The following is a 16,478-nucleotide window of genomic DNA, read 5'->3' as shown; positions in this document are numbered from 1 at the left end:
CCCAGACCTATTTGGCTGTGAAAGCGGAAATGAGATCAGGTTCCTCCAGGGCACAAGAGAAAGTCCTCCAGGCTTAAGCCAAGGGCACCATGCCAGGCAGAATGCTTCCTTAACTCTCCATGCACCAAAACCCTGGGGTCTGAGGGGTCCACTCAAAAACATGGTTGTTAGGGTATTGCTACTTGACAACGTATCTGAGATATAAAGAGGTGAAATGATACTAGGTATGAGGAGCTAAATCAGGAAACGTGGAAAAGTATGTGGAGCCCCACCTTGGTGATGGCTGTGATCTCCATGACCCCTAGTGAGAGGGACCTGTGTAGGCAAAGGCAAGTTTGGGGTTACATTTCGCCCAGCTGTGAACAGCTGTAGAGAATGGTTTGGTACCAGGGGTGGTCCCAAAGTGCAGCAGCACATCCACGCCAGGCAGTTTGGCAGGAAGTAGCATGGACATCTTTGGACACTAGCCTGGCTGTACGGCTCATCTGGCCTGATTCACAGAGTGCAGCTCCCAAGAGGAGACCCGAGGCAAAGATCACACATAGTGCCATGTCTGATCAATTGATAGTGGCTCCCTGGGAGCTGTGAGAGAGGGCTCCAAGGTCATGCCAGGTCAGCTGTAATAATTATTGATGTCTACCCACAGTGAGGGAAAGGGGCATGATCATACAGGTCCCAAACATTTGTGTGCTTGTCTTCATGAGAGGGTTCCAGATTCTAACTGTTGAAGCATAGCATTCTGACAGCAGGCAAAGGCTTCTGCTACAAAAAGGCCTGGAAACTTCCCTCCAAGCAGTGGTGCCAACCCAGTCAGCTTTTGCCCTGTTACTGCTGTTATGTGCCATTTGCCAAGAATACACTACAATTCGGTCAGTGGGAGGTGAGTACCCATGCTGTGCCAAGCACCAAGGACCACAGCTGAGCCCATTAAGCCCCCTGCCCGTGGACAGATGTCATCTTCGGAAATCTGAACGCAATAACCTTCAGCAAGACATCTTCCTGGGGAGGGAGATGCCCCTAAAAGAAGAATCAGAGAGTTCTTTTAGAAATAGGAAGAAGTTTAAGGCTCTCAACCTGGAGATAGGGCTCCTTGGGCTGTGGGCATTTCTTGAAGACCTGATGGGGGCAGGCCTTCTGTGTCAGCAGGCCCTGGAGCAGCTTCTCAGATCTTAATGTGGTTATGAATCACCAGGGGATCTTGTTAAAATGCAGATTCTGATCAGTCAGTCTGGAACAAGACTAAGGATCCACATTTCTGCCAAGCTCCCGGGGGGGGAGGGGGGGGCTTTGTGCCTAGTCGCATGGCATGAAGAGCTAGCCCTTCTCACCCCCTTTTCAGTCCCAAGACTACCACAGGCGATTGGTAGGTGGAAGAGTCCACTTGGTCCCCCACAGAGGGAGTCTGGGAGGTCCAATAAGGCCTGAGTTCAGCGACAGAGAGAGAGTGCAAATCACAAGACACAGAGCCAGAAATATGAGGGAAGGAGCCAGACCCTGCATGACTAGAGGATTACCTGGCCGAGGAGTGCCAGGGACAGCGCAGTGCTTGCTGGCAGAGCTGCACTCATAGAGTTCAGGCTCACTGGGCTGTAATCCCTAGTATAACCGTCCGGCTGTGATCCCTAGTATAACCTAACAGAAGTGACAGCCAGAGCTCTGTGTGCCCTGCACTGGGCTAAGCACTGTATGGGTAGCCCTATGAGGGAAGGGCTTTTTGTGCCATTTTTTTAAAGACAAGCTGTGTTTTGGTCTATGTATCTCTGCCCCTAGCACAGGGACTATCAGTAGCAAGTATTACGATTATGAATAAATGAAGGGTCGCACACTCCAGGCATAAGGTATTGCACAGGGCCAGATGGAGGTGTAAGAACAAGGTACTCCAGTACTTGACGCCACCCTTTCTCACTTCCCCAAGCCTAGGCAGGACTTGATCTGCACAAGTGATCTATCTGGGGACCTGTGGCCAGCTTTTACTTGTTGGAAAAGAGTTATGCTCGGACCCTGTATTGGTTCAGGTTGATTCTTCTCTTACCAGCTCTGTCTGCAGTGCTGAAAGGGCAGGACAAGGCCTGGCAAAGTTTAGAGCTCCTAGGGGCCCATTACTCACATGGCCGAATCCATGGAACTCTTGCCTGTGCCGGGCTCTGTGCCAAGCACATTGCATGTCAGCGTCCCTCGGCGTGGTCCAGGGTCATGCCTTCCACGGTTGGAGGCAGAGTCTGATCCCAGCAACCGCACCCATGCTCTGGAGGTTGAGTCCCTTACAGGGCAAGGACCCAGGCATTGCAGCCAGATGGTACTGAGTGCGGAGTAGCCCACACCCAAGTCCTGTTTAGTAATCCGCCCACAAGAGGAGCTGCAAGGTACAAAGGCTATGGCATCACTGAACTGTCTGAAATTTCTCTGTGCCTCCCACCCACATCATAAATCCTCAGGGCCTCAGAACCGGAAATCACCGTCCCATCCCCCTATTCCACCTCCCCATTTTACAGATGAACACAAGAGAACCAAGGGGAGGAAAGAACTCGGCCGAGGTCGTAGTTGTAGTTAGCTGCAGGACCAGGCTGGAATCCGGGGTCTCCCGTCAAGCACCTCGTCCACGGCCCGCCTCGCGCTCCCAGCCTCGGAGGGAGCCCCATTCCGCCCCCTGGGCTGAGGCGCCGGAGCGTGACTGCGCGGAGGAGCCTTGGGGCCACTGTGCTGCGCGCGCCCTGGAGCTGCGGAGTAACGCCGCCCGCAGCTCGCAGGAGCGGCCTGGCCCCGCCCCCGGCCCCGCCCCTGGCCCCGGAGCTGCAGGTCTTGGGGGACTCCTGGCTTGGGGGCCCCAGCTGGTAGCGCCCCGGATGCAACTTCTGTGCTTGCGCAGGCAGCACAGGAGTAGGGGAGTGGCCGGGCCGGGACTCAGGGACCCGCGAATTCTTTCTCACCAAGATTTATCTCAGATTTCTGTAGTCCCTTCTCTGTAAGCCTCTGGAGACTTCTTATCACTAGTTCTTACTTCCCTCCTCGCGCCAGTTTCCCCACCCAGCCCCGGAACCTGATGCAGCAGGGACTGCCTTCCATCTGCTATTGGTCTACACCGAAAGTGACTCTCAGTCACCCCCCTTTCATCAGGATGACCGAGACACACTTAATTACACTGAGCTGGAGCAGCGTCAGCTTCCCTCCGGAAGCTTGGTTACAATGCACATTCCCAGGGCCCGTTTTGGAGCCATTTAAACAGAAACTCAGGAACCTGGCCGGTGATTCTGAGCGCATTAAAGTTTGAAAACCTGATGTAAACATTGTCTCTTGTATTCATTCATCACCCAACGTACTCAAAGCTGATAGTGAAGGAGGAGCATCCCAGAAGCACCAGTCTGCATGCCCCTCCGGGTGACCAGCTCTTAGACCTTGTCTGATAGCTCTTGAATGGCAGGCAGAGGCACTTGTGCTTGAGCCAGTGCAGACTTGGGGACCAGACGCCGGAGGGAAGGCTCCAGATCCAGGCAGAAAGGAGATGAGTGGCAGCTGAGGGTCCGTGATGGAGAGAAGCCACCCGGACTTGCTCTGTGCTGTGCTCATAGCTCTGACCCTCCAAGCTAGAAAGACAGGAAGTGACCTTTCTCTGTCGCTGAGGACAGTCTCTGAAAGGTCAGGACTTTTGCTTCTTGCAGCAAGGAGGCAGCCCAGTGAGCAGCTGCCCACCAGGAAGGGCTTCTAAAGGGAGACAGGCATTCATCTCTCCCCTCTAAGAGTGTGTGGGTCCACTTGAGAGGGGACCTAGGCAACGGAAATCGTGTGGGAAAGGTCAAAGCTCTGCCAGGGAAGCTTCCCAGGTGGAGCAGTCCCTGTGTAACAGTTGGGGGACGCCCCATAAATCGAATGGGTTGGTCAGCTGGCTTAGTAAACAGCCCAGAACCCAGCTTTTCTTGGCCACAGTCTACCAGGCAGGGGCCAGAGAACTAAGGCTGTACTGTACCCTCCCTAGTCAGTTGCCAGCTGGGACGGGACAGTTGCTGTTTTTGGAGGACTTTGGGTGAGTATATGAAACCCCAGCACCACCCCCTCAATTGTGGCATCACATGGAACCTGATGTTGTTTGGTGGCATTCTGAGTTCCATGAAGTGATGGCTGATATTTATGCCCTGGCCCTACTCTGATCTCAGAGAGAATATCTCACCATAAATTGGCATGCGATGGCAAACAATTAAAAGAGAAAAATAAACCTAGCTACCATCTCAGGGTGCTTGGAAATGAGGAATTACAAGGTGGTGGCATGAAAAAATTATATAAAAATCTATTTTTACATCACAATAATGTGCTTTTATACGGGTAGTAATTTTTGGATGTGCAATAAAGTGGCTTTTACATGAAGCAAAATCAGAGTTTATAGGCAATCGGTGCTTTTATCTGGGAAAATATAAGTCACCCATCTTCACACCATCCATCCTGCAGGCAGCAGGCCTCATCTTCCACTGCACCATCTTTACTGTGGAAATAATTATGTGATTAAAGTGTCAGCCCTCTGGCCCTGCAGGATCTCTGAACCACATCTCTTAGTTCCTGTCATTGAAACTCCAAAAGTGGGACACACCATGGGTCCAGACAGAGCAGGGAAAGGCAGATGCTGGCTCCTCTGTTTGCTGGACCAGGGAGGATTCTGGAGGGTTCAGAGCAAATATATACGGTCAGCAAGCACTCCACAGACACAGAGAGTCTGTGTGGGACAGGCATGATCCCAGGCACGGGACCCAGTGCCTGGCTTCAAGAGCTCACCATCTTGTGACAGTCATGATGCAGGCCAGAGACTCCGGTACAGAAAAGATATCCAGGAAACTGAACAAGCACAAAAAAGAGCCTGGGATTTGTCGGGGGCATTGGAGATGACACTGACCGGAAGTCATGTTGGGAGACACAGGAGAGAATGGAAAGAGAATGAAAAAGTATCCTAGAAGAAAGATCCAAATCCAGGTAGCATTTCTATTGGGATCTGAGACAGACATATCAGAACATATGGTATCTGAAATGCAGATTAATGCTGGAATTGTCCTCAAATATTATCCAGTCTAGTCCATCATTTTATGTATTCCTTTAAGTATCAGACACTGTATCATCAGCCAGTCCCTGGGTGACACTATCTATTCTGTAATATGTACAAGGTGAGCCAACAGAGTTCAGGGAAAGCACAAGAAGTGACGGAGCCACCCAGGATTAGAGAGAGGAGCTGTTCCAATCCCCAGGCCTGAAAGGACGAAGAACAAGTTAGCAGAGCCCTGCGAGAGGGGCCTTATCGCTGGAAAGGCTAAGGAAAGAAAACCTAGGGGGATCAGATGAGAATGGGGCAGGAGAATAATTCCTGCTGCACTCTCCTCCTGCCCCGCAGTCTCCAGCTTTTTCCTCTTGGTGTTTCTGGATGGCCTCCATCAACCCAAAGCCTGATGTGAGCTGCCAGACAGGTCATCCTGTAGGAAGAGTCAGGGCAGAGCGGAGCAATCTGGATGTGCAAACAGAAGACCCCAGCACAGGCATAGGGAGGGGGGCTGTCAAGCGGTCCGGTCATTTGGTGGAATGGAACAGTTCTTCCATGATGGTGATTTGCATGTTTTTATACAGGGCAACTTTGTAGAATTTTTTTCTCTTCTCATGGTTTTAGTTCATCAGAACCTATATGACGTGCTGTGTTTCATGGCCAGGGACCCTAGATGACAAGATGGGAAAGATTGTGTAGGTAATAGAGATGAGGTGTCAACCAAAGTGGCCATTCTTGGGGTGAAAAGGCAACTGTGAGGCCAACACAGATCATCCTCCCCCTTCAGCCCAGCATCTGCTCCTGGCACACAGCCTGGAGGAATCCTCACAGATACTCTTGTAAAGTTGCAGGTATGAGGATGTGTACAGCACTGTCCCCTGTGGTGGACGGTAGAAAGCCCATGCCTGTGAAACTAGATGAGTAAAATCAAAGGAAGCAGTGTGGGTGCCACACAGCAGGAAGGGCATTGCTGCTCATATAAAGCACGAAAGAGTTAAAAGAAGTGTTTGGAAGAAAGATTAAGAGAATGAAGTCCATAAGTGAACCAGTAAAATAGATTAAAAATACATGCATGCTTCTAAACACCCACACATGCACACATGCACACACACTGCTATTTCACAAGCATTTCCACAAACCAAAGCAACTTTCGAATGACTGGCTCTGAGAATAGACGCTGAAGGGAAAAATGGCATTGAACTGAGACAGATAAACTAGCCTTTCAAAAAAAAAGAGGATAGACTAACAGGCAGGGGGTTTAGCTCAGTGGCAAAAGCACCTGCCTGGCAAGTGCAAGGTCATGAGTTCAATCCCCAGTACCAAAAAAAAAAGAAAAGAAAGAAAAAGAAAAAGAGTAGACTCAAGGGACAGAAAAAGGCCTGGGCTCAGATCAAAGAAGCTTGACCATGTGTGACCTTGGACAGGCATGTCACTCAGTTGTTTCATCTTTAAAGTAGGAGCAAATAGTAATAAATAGATCCAGCAACATGTTTTGGTGACATAGCCTTGTCTGAACTGCTGTCCCTGTAAGACTTTTTCCTTTGGCAGATTCCACAGAGGCCTTGGGCCCCACAAGTTGAAGGCAAGGATGCTCAGGGATGATCCAGAGGCAGGCCGTGTGTGTGTGTGTGTGTGTGTGTGTGTGTGTGTGTGTGTGTGTGTTGGGGAGGGGAGCAATACACATGGATTGGGGTCTATGGCTCTGTAAAAGACCCTGAAGTCAGCAGTATGCCTCTCAAGACTGACACCCCCACTCCAGGATTCCTCTCTTCAAACTGAGGCCTCTTCCTCCTGAAAATCCAAAATGTGCCCCCATCAACCCAGCTGAGTGGTTAGCAGACAGTTTCCGTCATTAGCTGTCCAGCTGGCTTTAATTTGTTCATAGGATTAGCTCCCTATTACCTGATGGTCTGCCAGATCTGGATGAGAGAAAGGGGCTGTGTTGGGGTAGGGGGTGGCTGTCATGCTGGAGAGTGTTAGGGTGGGTGCTCTCAGAGAAAAGACCTCAGTTTGAAAAGGGCCTAAAATGCAGGCCTCTAAGTCGGCTAGTGCTCTCCCGGGGTCCCCAAGTGTCAGCCTGCCCTCCTTCTCCTTGCCAGGTGGTAGGCCTGATTGTACAGCAGTTCAGTGGGTTTCAGGACTGGGGGCACCTTTGTTTATTCCTTGCCTTTTCTGCCCAAGTGGCACAGATTCTGGAAGGTTCATTTTTTAAATCAACTCCTTTTCTTCATATTTTCTGGCTTTCCTGCATGGGGGGGAAGAGGAGAAGAGCTTGAGATCAACCTTTGCTCTACAGTCAGGGCTCCAGCACTGGCTAAATTTCTCATTTGCACTAGGATTAGTGTTATGGTTTGTGTCTAGATGTCCCCCTCAAAGCCTCATCGGCTCTAAAGTGGGGCTTTTTGGAGTTTGCTGGATCTAGACTGTGTGATACTGGAATTAAGGGTGTGTTGTAGTAACCTAGTCCACTGATTGGAGTTAGCAGAGTTCTGGGCGTGCCTGAATGGATTTACTGAAAAGAGAAACCCCACCCTGGGTGTGGACAGCTCCCCCAAAAGCTTAGGGGCTAGATGAGATAAAAGGGAAAGGCAAGAAACCTGTTGCTGCCGCCTCCTGTTTTTCCTCTGCAGTGTCCCTGTGCCGTGCCGTCCTGCCTTGGAGCCAGATGCCTATGAAATGAAACCTCTCCAAGTGTGAGCCAAAACAAACCTTCCCTCCGTCAGCTTTGAGTGTTGGATATTTTGTCTCAGCAATGAGAAAATAATTTAAAACAATGACTATCTCAGCATAGAAGCAGGCTCACGCCCTCTGACCTCATGCCCGCTAACCATGTCACACAGCAGCTAAGGGAAAAGAGCTAAGATGCCTCTTCAAAAGAACCTGGCTGCTGAGCACTGCCTGAAGAGTAACCCCTAAAAACTATGTGCAGGTCTTGACTCTCAGAACCTGCAAATATAGCCTTGGTTGAAAATCAGATCTTTGCAAATATAGTTAAATTGGTACTCATCTTAGTCCATTTGGGATGCTATAACAAAAATACTTGAACTAGATGGCTTATGAACAATAGAAATGTGTTACAATTCTGGAGGCTAGAGATCCCAAATTGAAGGGTGGTAGATTCTGTATCTAGCGAGGACTGCTCTCTGCTTCACAGATATCACCTTGCTGTGTCCTCATGTGATAGAAAAGGCATGGGAGCCCTCTGGGGTCTCTTACAAGGACTATGTCTTCATGGCCTAATTGTCCCTCAAAGGCCCAACTTCCAGCACTATTGTGTTTCAGATTAGGTTTCAGCATAAAAATTTTGGGGGATACAAATATTCAGATGATATGATATTTAAATTAGGAAGGCCCTAGGGATGAAATCACACTGGATTCAGGGTGGCCCTAAGTCCAGTGACTGGTCCTTGTAAGAGAAAGGAAAAGGAGAGAGGTTTGAGACACAGAGCCAGGGGGGAGGAGGCCCCACTCCGAAAGCAGCAGAGGCAGGGACAAGTCAGAAACACTTAGAGCCACTGGAAGCTATCTTGGGCAAGGAATTCTGCCCCCAGAACTTTCCCCTAAAAAGAACATAGAAACCAGGTCCCTCCTCCCAGCTGAAGCCTTCCTCATAGCTTGTGGTGCCGGCCTTTCACAATGTGCCCACAGGGCCAGTGGGTGAGGCACAGGGCAGTGTGGGGGCACTGGAGAGAGAGTGCAGGACCTCTGGCTGGAGTCACCCCGCTGCTGTCTCCTGGGCTGCATCCTGGCAAGCACCTCTTGCCACCTCTCCAGCTTCGACTCAACCCCACCCCAAGTGATTCCATGCCCCATAATATGGGCAGTCAAAAATAAAACACACAGCAACCTGTCCGGGGCCTGCTGCTGCAGCAGGCAACTGCTGAGGTGGCTGCCTAGAAAATAAACTAATTCCCAGTCCTGGTAGGGAGAAATAACAGCATCAGCGAGGAGCAGGAAGCACATCCTGGTCTGGAAAGCTCCAGCCAATAAGTGGGCTAAAAATAAGCAGCCTCTCCTGCACCCTCCCTCCCCTGACAGCTGGCCATGTGGCTTCTTGTTCCCAGGGTGGGCTTCATGTCCAGCCAAGCGACGGCTCAGGGGCTTCGCCACAGGCCTGGCTGGGGTGGCCCAACTGCGGGGAGCACTGGTTGCAGGATGAGAGAAGGGAAAGGTTGTGAGGTCCTGCTGACTCCCCCGGGCTCCCTGTGGGGCCTAGCTTGGTCATGCAGCCCCAGGCTGCTTCCTGTCAGCACTGAGCATCGACTGTCACTGGTCAAGGACACTGAGCACTGTGGTGGAGCTGTGTGACTGAGCCTGTCTGTCTGTACTTGGCAGACGCCCATACAGACTTTGCCTTGGCCGGTGCTCTTTGAACAAAGTCTGTGACCCAAAGAGGGCAGACCCCAGCATGGGCCCCAGGGCTCAGGTGCTTCCCAGAGCCTCTGGTGGCATCCAGCATACCGTACATGTGTCTCTAAAAGAATGGCTCCATCAAAAAACAAAATAAACATTTAGCAAGGAATTGGGTAAATGAGGTGCGATTAGTTGATTACAGTAGCTCCCCACCCCATTCATGCAGCTGCTTAATCCCACAAATCTCAATTAATGGTATTAGAGAGTGAAAATTTAATCTGACCATGGTGTTTAGAAGCGAGGCCTTCAGGAAGTGATCACATTATATTAGGTCATTAGGGTGGAGTCTCCATGGTTGAATCCTGGTAGCTTTATAAGACAGACGGAAATACATACATGCTCCTGCTTTGATGCAGTGCAGCTCAGTGGCATCTCCAGAGCCTGTGTCCTGCTGCTTGGACCTGGTATCTGAAGAACTGTGCACCAAAATAAACTTCTTTTCTTTATAAAGTAGCTCAACTTGGATGTTTTCTTACAGTTGTAAAAAGCTGACTAATAATGAGGGATCTCCAAAGTATCTATCTGATATTAATAACTGGGACAAGAATTTATCTCAAGCATATGGCTATTGATGAAAAATTTCAATAATGCTTCCTTTAAACTAGAATCTCACTGAATTTCAGCCTCACAGAAGTATTCTTTACATTGCTTTTCAGTCACACACTGCATGAACTCTTGAGAGTTCAGGAGCTTCTGTCCCCTGCTCCCATGGGATCATGCATACGCACCCCTAACCTGGGTCCAGCTGGCCTCAGGTTTGCCATCTCTCTTAGCTGGAGAACTGACAGTCTTCTAACCATCCTCTGCCTTCAATCCCTGATTTCCTCTTTTAAAAGTTAATCAGTTCACTCAGCACCTTAGAAAAGCTCAAAGGTTTCTCAGACTTCTTTGCCTGACCCTTTTTCCTTTCTGAACATCCTATTGCTTCCCGTCTGCCTGTCCATATGTCCTGTTCCTCAGCAAACTGTGTCCCCTAGACATCCCCTGTCTCTCTGTACCTCTATGCCTTTGCAAAGGTGGTTCCCACTTTCTGCAACACCCTTCTCCATCTCTGTCATCTCCTGAAATCCTACCAATTTTTCAAAGCCCAGTTTACATGTTACCCTTTATGCTGATTTTTCTTGGGGAAAATTGTCACTCCCTTTCTGTGTGTGCCTGTAGCCCATTGGACAGCTCCCGTCGCAGTGCCTGCATTTCTCATTGCAGTGTCTCCTTCAAACATAATCTTGAAGGTCTACCTAGCACATAACAGGCCTAGAATAAGTGCAAACAAACTGCAATTGACCTGCAGTCTTATGATATTTATGAATGTGTTTGGTTGCAAGCCACTGAGGCTTGAAGGTGGTTTGTCACACAGCATGATTATGCTGGGAGCTGGCTGAGACAGGGGTCCAGAGACCCTGGGACACACAACAGGTAAAGCACATAGCATCAGCAGCAAGGTCTTCCTTCCACAAGTATGGTACACATTGAGTGCTGGTATTATGTGCAGAGTAAAGCTGAACTTAATATGGTGACACTGCTCAGGTTCAAGTCCTGGTTCTGCCACTTGCTATGAGTGTGTCTCTGGACAAGTTACTGAATTTTTCAAGGATGGCTTTTCCTCACCTATAAATGGGTGATAAAGCCAGGTGCCATGGAGTACACCTGTGGCCCTGGCTACTTAAGGGTGTGCTGGGAGGATCTCTGCAGTCTAGGAGTTCAAGATCATCCTCTGAGCAGCATAGTGAGACCTCGTCTCAAAAGAAATAGTGACGATAATGTAAGGAGCTGCTCACGGGCTGTGCAGGAGAGCAAGGGAGAGAGTGCCAAGCCTGGCACCCAGCGCACGGTGAGGGATTCATAAGTGTTTGCTCTCAGTGATTATGAATAATTAGGAAGGATTATCCATCATCTGCTCCTCCCTCCCCGGGTGCAGCCTGCCTGCTCCCTGTTCAATTCTACGCAGTGTGCACTGCACCTGTCAAGGGGAACCCAGGGCAGGGAGACGACATTCCTCTCTAGGCCTGATGTTTTGGGAAGGGCTGGCTGCCTTCTGTGCTTTGTCTTCCCTGAGAAGACCCAAGCACGGCTCCTGCTGTTCTCACAGAGCGTAGAGTGCAAGCCACATCTCTCAGAGGAAAGGCTTGACAAAAGCGGGGACAGGAGCGGTAGTGATGGTGACAACTTCATTTTCTCAGCTCTTGTGAGTCTGTAGACCTTCTCCAGGACTACTGGATTCTAGAGGTAGACAAGAGTCTTAAAACACACAGTCATCCTCAGGAAGCAGAGACTGTGGGTATATTCAAAGATGGAGGTGGCTCTGCCCTCTGAAAGCTTCTGGTCTGGCTGGGGTAGCCAGAGAGTCACAGGAAATAGCTGAGCAAGTCACAGCATTATGTACTGACAAGACTCTGGAAGCTGCCTAACAGAATATATTATGAGGTAGGAGTTCCAGAATCTTCCAGGAAACACTGAAAGGGCCCAAAAGAATGGCAAAGAGTTGAACAAATGGAGAAAGAGGTGGCCGAAGTACCCTGGGCTCCTGGGCTCACTGTGGAAAGCTGTGACTGTCTCATTGTCCCAGAGGTTGGGAATCGTAGCCAAACAGACCCTTTCCCCAGGGCTCCCAGCATTCCAACTGGAACTGGAGAAGGAGGGAGGACTGGACCCCCGTGGATATCTGGTAACCACAAATCTAGGGCTGGAGTGTGTGAGTGGGGTTTGCTCACAGCTCCTGGCCTCCCAGCTCACAACAGGCATGCATGGTCTTCCTTCCCCGGCGGGGCAGAGCAGGGAAAGGTTTGGGAAGTGCAGTGGAGGCCGGGTGGCAAGATGGTGGTCGTGTGGGTGCTAAGGCAGCTCTCTTCCTTTTTGTCTAGAGAAGATTCCAGGCACACAGCTTCCAGGGAGAAGCAGACACTGCCTGCCTGTCTGCCTCACTGCCCCTTGGCACAGAGGCTGGAGTGACAATAAAAACAAGCACATCATTCACTCTGTGTCCTGCTCTGCACGTGTCACATACGCACATTTATCCTATGGGACAGCTCCCATGACATCCGTGTTTTCTAGAAGAGGATAAGGAAGCACAGACAGGCTGAGTAACCTGCCAAGGTCACACAGCTGGTGAATGGTGAAGCACTACTTGGACTGGTATTCTCACCATAATGCCATGTTTTAACCTCCTCCCAAACTGCCTCTGATCTTCTTGCCCCCACCCCATGAGTCTCTGGACTGTCTGAATAATCTTTATCCCAGATACTGTTATGATGGATGTGGGCAAGGTCCCAAGGGTCACAACAAAACAGCTTCTCCTGTGTGCTGCTTACCAGAGGCGTGAGGGTGGAGAAGATAGACACCTCGGAGCAAACTAAATGGACTGAAACCAACAGATGCACAAGGAGCTGAGAGTAAATGAGAGGCCAGGGGAGATGGAGATGAGCTAAAGTGAGAGGAAACGCTTTTGAAGGGAGAGAGTGAGATGGACCCTAGAGAGGCGGATAGGAAGCAATAAAAGGCTTGTCCAGGCCCAGCCAGCCCCGAGGCCTCAGCCCTCCTAAGCTCACTCAGCCTGCTCTGGGCTCCCAGCCAGGTATCACCAGGCTTGAGGGAAGGCCTGCAGCAGGTTTATGGCATTGGAGAGGGGTCAGGGGGACTTCTGCCTCCTTGTGAGAGGCTCTGAGTGCAGCAGGAAGCTGGCTGGAAGGCCTTGAGGTGTAGGATATTGGCAGCCATTTGACTCCCACAGGTCCCCGCCCATACAGGCTGAGGGTAGGCTGTGAGGGGAACTCAGCCTGGCTGGGTGGAGCTTGGAGCTCTTTCCCGGGGTTCCTGAGAGAAGCCCCCAGGAGCCAAGGATGTGAGCCAGTGTGGGCACTGGCGATAGGAAACCTGGCAGGGAAAGAGGCAGCCCAGGGGCACAGGAGACCCAGTCCTGCCACCTATAGCCAGTGTGTCCTGGGCTTACCACACCCTGGGACAACCCGAGGCCGGGGGAAGGGGCCATCTGTGGCTCACTTACTCTGTGCCTGTGTTCTGTCCCCGCCTGTGGCTGCCATCTCAGCTAGACTCTGAGCCTGTGCACAGGGCCTCTCCATGTGGGTCTCTTTAGGCTTCTTCACAGCATGGTGCTTCAGGGCATAGTGCCCAACTGTTTACGGGTGACTGAAACCTTCCAAAGTGAGAGCTCATGCCACTCAGCAAAGCAGAAGCTGTGTCACCTCAGAAGTCACTTCCTCTGTCCTCGCCCAGTACTGCTTCCAGCTTCACTCAGTTTCCAGGTAAAAAGAAACTGCATCCCTGATGCCTGAAAGATGAGGACACCCTAGGCAGAAGCTGTGGGAAGGGAGACGGTGTCTCAGCCACCCCTGGAAGCTACAGCTACTGCATCAGACTATGCCCACAAGATAAATTTTCATACCTAAATAAATTATCAGCATGTCCCCAGGAGGCCCTGTGAGCGTCTCAACAGTATCCGCATCACACCGCACTGTGGGAACTTATCTTGATACGATGGTGCCTTTGCATGCTGGCTGCCCTTAAGGTCATACATGGGGCAGAAGGCTCACAGACCAAATGAACATTCTTGCATCGTAGGGCTTATTAAATCCATTAAAAATGCACAGCAAGAAACAAGGGGAAAGAGATGGGGGAGTTAACATCCAGGCTAGGGTGCCCCATGGGTTGGAGGGGTACACATACTACTACTCTCGTGATGTGACATTCAAATGACTTGTTTTGGTTGCATCAGCCTTGTCACTGTGGTGGGGAGATAAGGAACAGAAACAGGTGAACAAGGGGGCTCAGCAGCCAGAAGGTAGCTGGAGCCAAGCCCTCCTGTTCAAGCAAGGTGGGAGCCAGAGGCAGCTCCGGATCTCCAGTTAATCTGGTATGTATTCATTTTTATACACGTTCAACCCCATTTGATGTCTTTTTTAATTATAAAGGGCACTTTACACAGTAAGACTTAATAGAAATTAGAGGCTGGGATGTTGTAAGTATAGAATTGACTCATTTTCTTGGGTATAGGACACATGGGGACAGAATGAGTGTCACCAGTGGGTAGCTGATTCAAATGTCATAATCACTGAGCATATTAGGTTCCTATTAGGGCTTGGTTCTGACATGTGCCCCGAGGCTTGGTCCCCAGTGCATCAGTGCATCAGGGGCCTTTGGATCAAGTTATTGGATCGTGAGCGCTCTGACCTCATCGAAGGATTAATCATCCATTGATGGCTTCATAGCCGAATGGGCTGTGAGAGGTGGTGGATGCTTTAGGATGCAGGGCTGGGTTGTAGGAAGTAGGTCACTGGAGACAGGTCCTCAGAGTGTATTTTGTCCCCAGTCCTTCTCTGTCTACTTCCTGCTTGCCATGAGCTGAGCAGCTTTACTCCCTCATATGCTCACTGCCATGATACTTTTTTAACAATCACATTAGGAAGCATTTATTTGGGGTTTAATAAGAGAAATCATACAAATAAAATTTGCATAAACACCAATCCACAGAATCATAACACATGGCAAAGGACAAAGTAAAAACAAAGAACACTAATTGGAGGCTGTATCCAGTTGTACACAGCTGGGTCTCGTACACTAAAAAGTCTTTTACAACACAATCATTAGAGCAACAGAAGACCACTCTTCAGTGTCATCCTGGAAGATTTCTTTAGTATCACCTGCTTTCTCCAATGCCTTCCTCTTTAGTATGGCTGGCAATTATTTTGGTGATTGCCACCTCCTCAAGACACCTTGCCATCAGTGCTCTGTTGACCACTGTAGTCTGTATATCCCTGTCTGTAGCCACAGTTCCCACAGTTATACCCAGTATAATCATATCCGCCATAGCCACTATAGTTTTGATCACCTCCATAGGCACTACTGTAACTTCCGCATCCTTGGGTCTTAACAGGTATTAAATCCTGGGTTCCAGTTTTGGCCCTGACCTTAGCCACGACCCCTCGTACCACCTCGTCCCCCAGCTGCAGCACCTCTTCCTCCTTTTTGGGTTGTAAAACTTTGATTTCACACTTTCGAGAACCAGTGTGACGGTATCTGCTTTCTAACAAATTCTTGATGGCTCTTCATGTGTATATGTAATGAAGCAAAATCGTTTCCCTTCATTTGTTTTTGTATCCACAGGAAGTTCAATATTTTTGATCTCTCCACAGGCTCCAAAATATTCTTTAATTTGTTCTTCAGAAGTATCTGGGCTCAATCCACCCACAAACACCTTTTTAGAAGGTTCTTTCTCTTTTAAAGCTTTGGCCTTTTGGGGGTCTATCAATTTGCCATCCAGTTTGTGTTCTTTTAGTTCCAAAACCTTATCAACACCAGCATCATCTTTTGAAAAGTACAAATCTAAATCCTCTTGATCTTCCATGACTGGATCTGTCTTAAGTGTTCAGTCTACAACTTCCCAAATCAAGACAAATATTCAGTCAGATCTTTCTTGCTGTATTCCAGCTCAAGCCTCCAGTAAACATTTTAAAGTCATTGTACTGGTTCTTGCTTGAGTTGATCGTGGACCCCCTGGCGAACTCCTCTGTATTGTTCATGTCCTCCATGGCGGTGGAGCTGTTGGCAGGGGCCCGGCCGGTGAACTGTGCTGGTCGTGGGGGAGCTGGCGGCCAAGGAGCCTTGTATGGGGCTAGATTTAAACTGGGGCAGAAGAGAGGCCAAGATATTTTGTTTCACTAGAAGCTCCAAAATAGAGGAGCCAAGTGACCTTGGACTGACATCTCCGACACTGAGTTAAATCTTTTTCTCCTGTAAATTTTTTCCTCTGTGGCATTTTGTCACAGCAATGGCAATCTAACACGGCATGTTTAATGTAACACGGATTTTTGACACCTTGTGCTTTTCCCATCTTTCCTGTCAGTCATGTTATTTGTTCCATTGTCTTTAAAATATTTTTCAACATACATATATACTTTATCCATGTTTACCATGGTTAACCAACTAGTTGTTTCTATAAGTAGTTTCTGTTGCTTAAAAAGAATTTCATATTCTTAACATAGCCACCATGCTTTACAAACACACACACATACCGCGCGCGCACACACACACACACACACAC

The 16,478-nt window shown here is 49.5% G+C and overlaps 1 pseudogene; it reads right to left on the bottom strand.

The window, feature by feature from the left end:
* Nucleotides 1-15,102: 15,102 nt before the first annotated feature.
* Nucleotides 15,103-15,981, bottom strand: LOC100716191 (heterogeneous nuclear ribonucleoprotein D-like; annotated as a pseudogene).
* Between the last annotated feature and the right edge of the window lie 497 nt (nucleotides 15,982-16,478).

This window comes from Cavia porcellus, unplaced genomic scaffold (genome assembly GCF_034190915.1).
Source record: "Cavia porcellus strain 051 isolate PalLab524CR breed Dunkin Hartley unplaced genomic scaffold, mCavPor4.1 scaffold_2, whole genome shotgun sequence".
Lineage (NCBI taxonomy): Eukaryota > Metazoa > Chordata > Mammalia > Rodentia > Caviidae > Cavia > Cavia porcellus.
The sequence above is the reverse complement of the archived record's forward strand: the minus strand, read 5'-3'. Positions and strand labels throughout refer to the sequence as shown.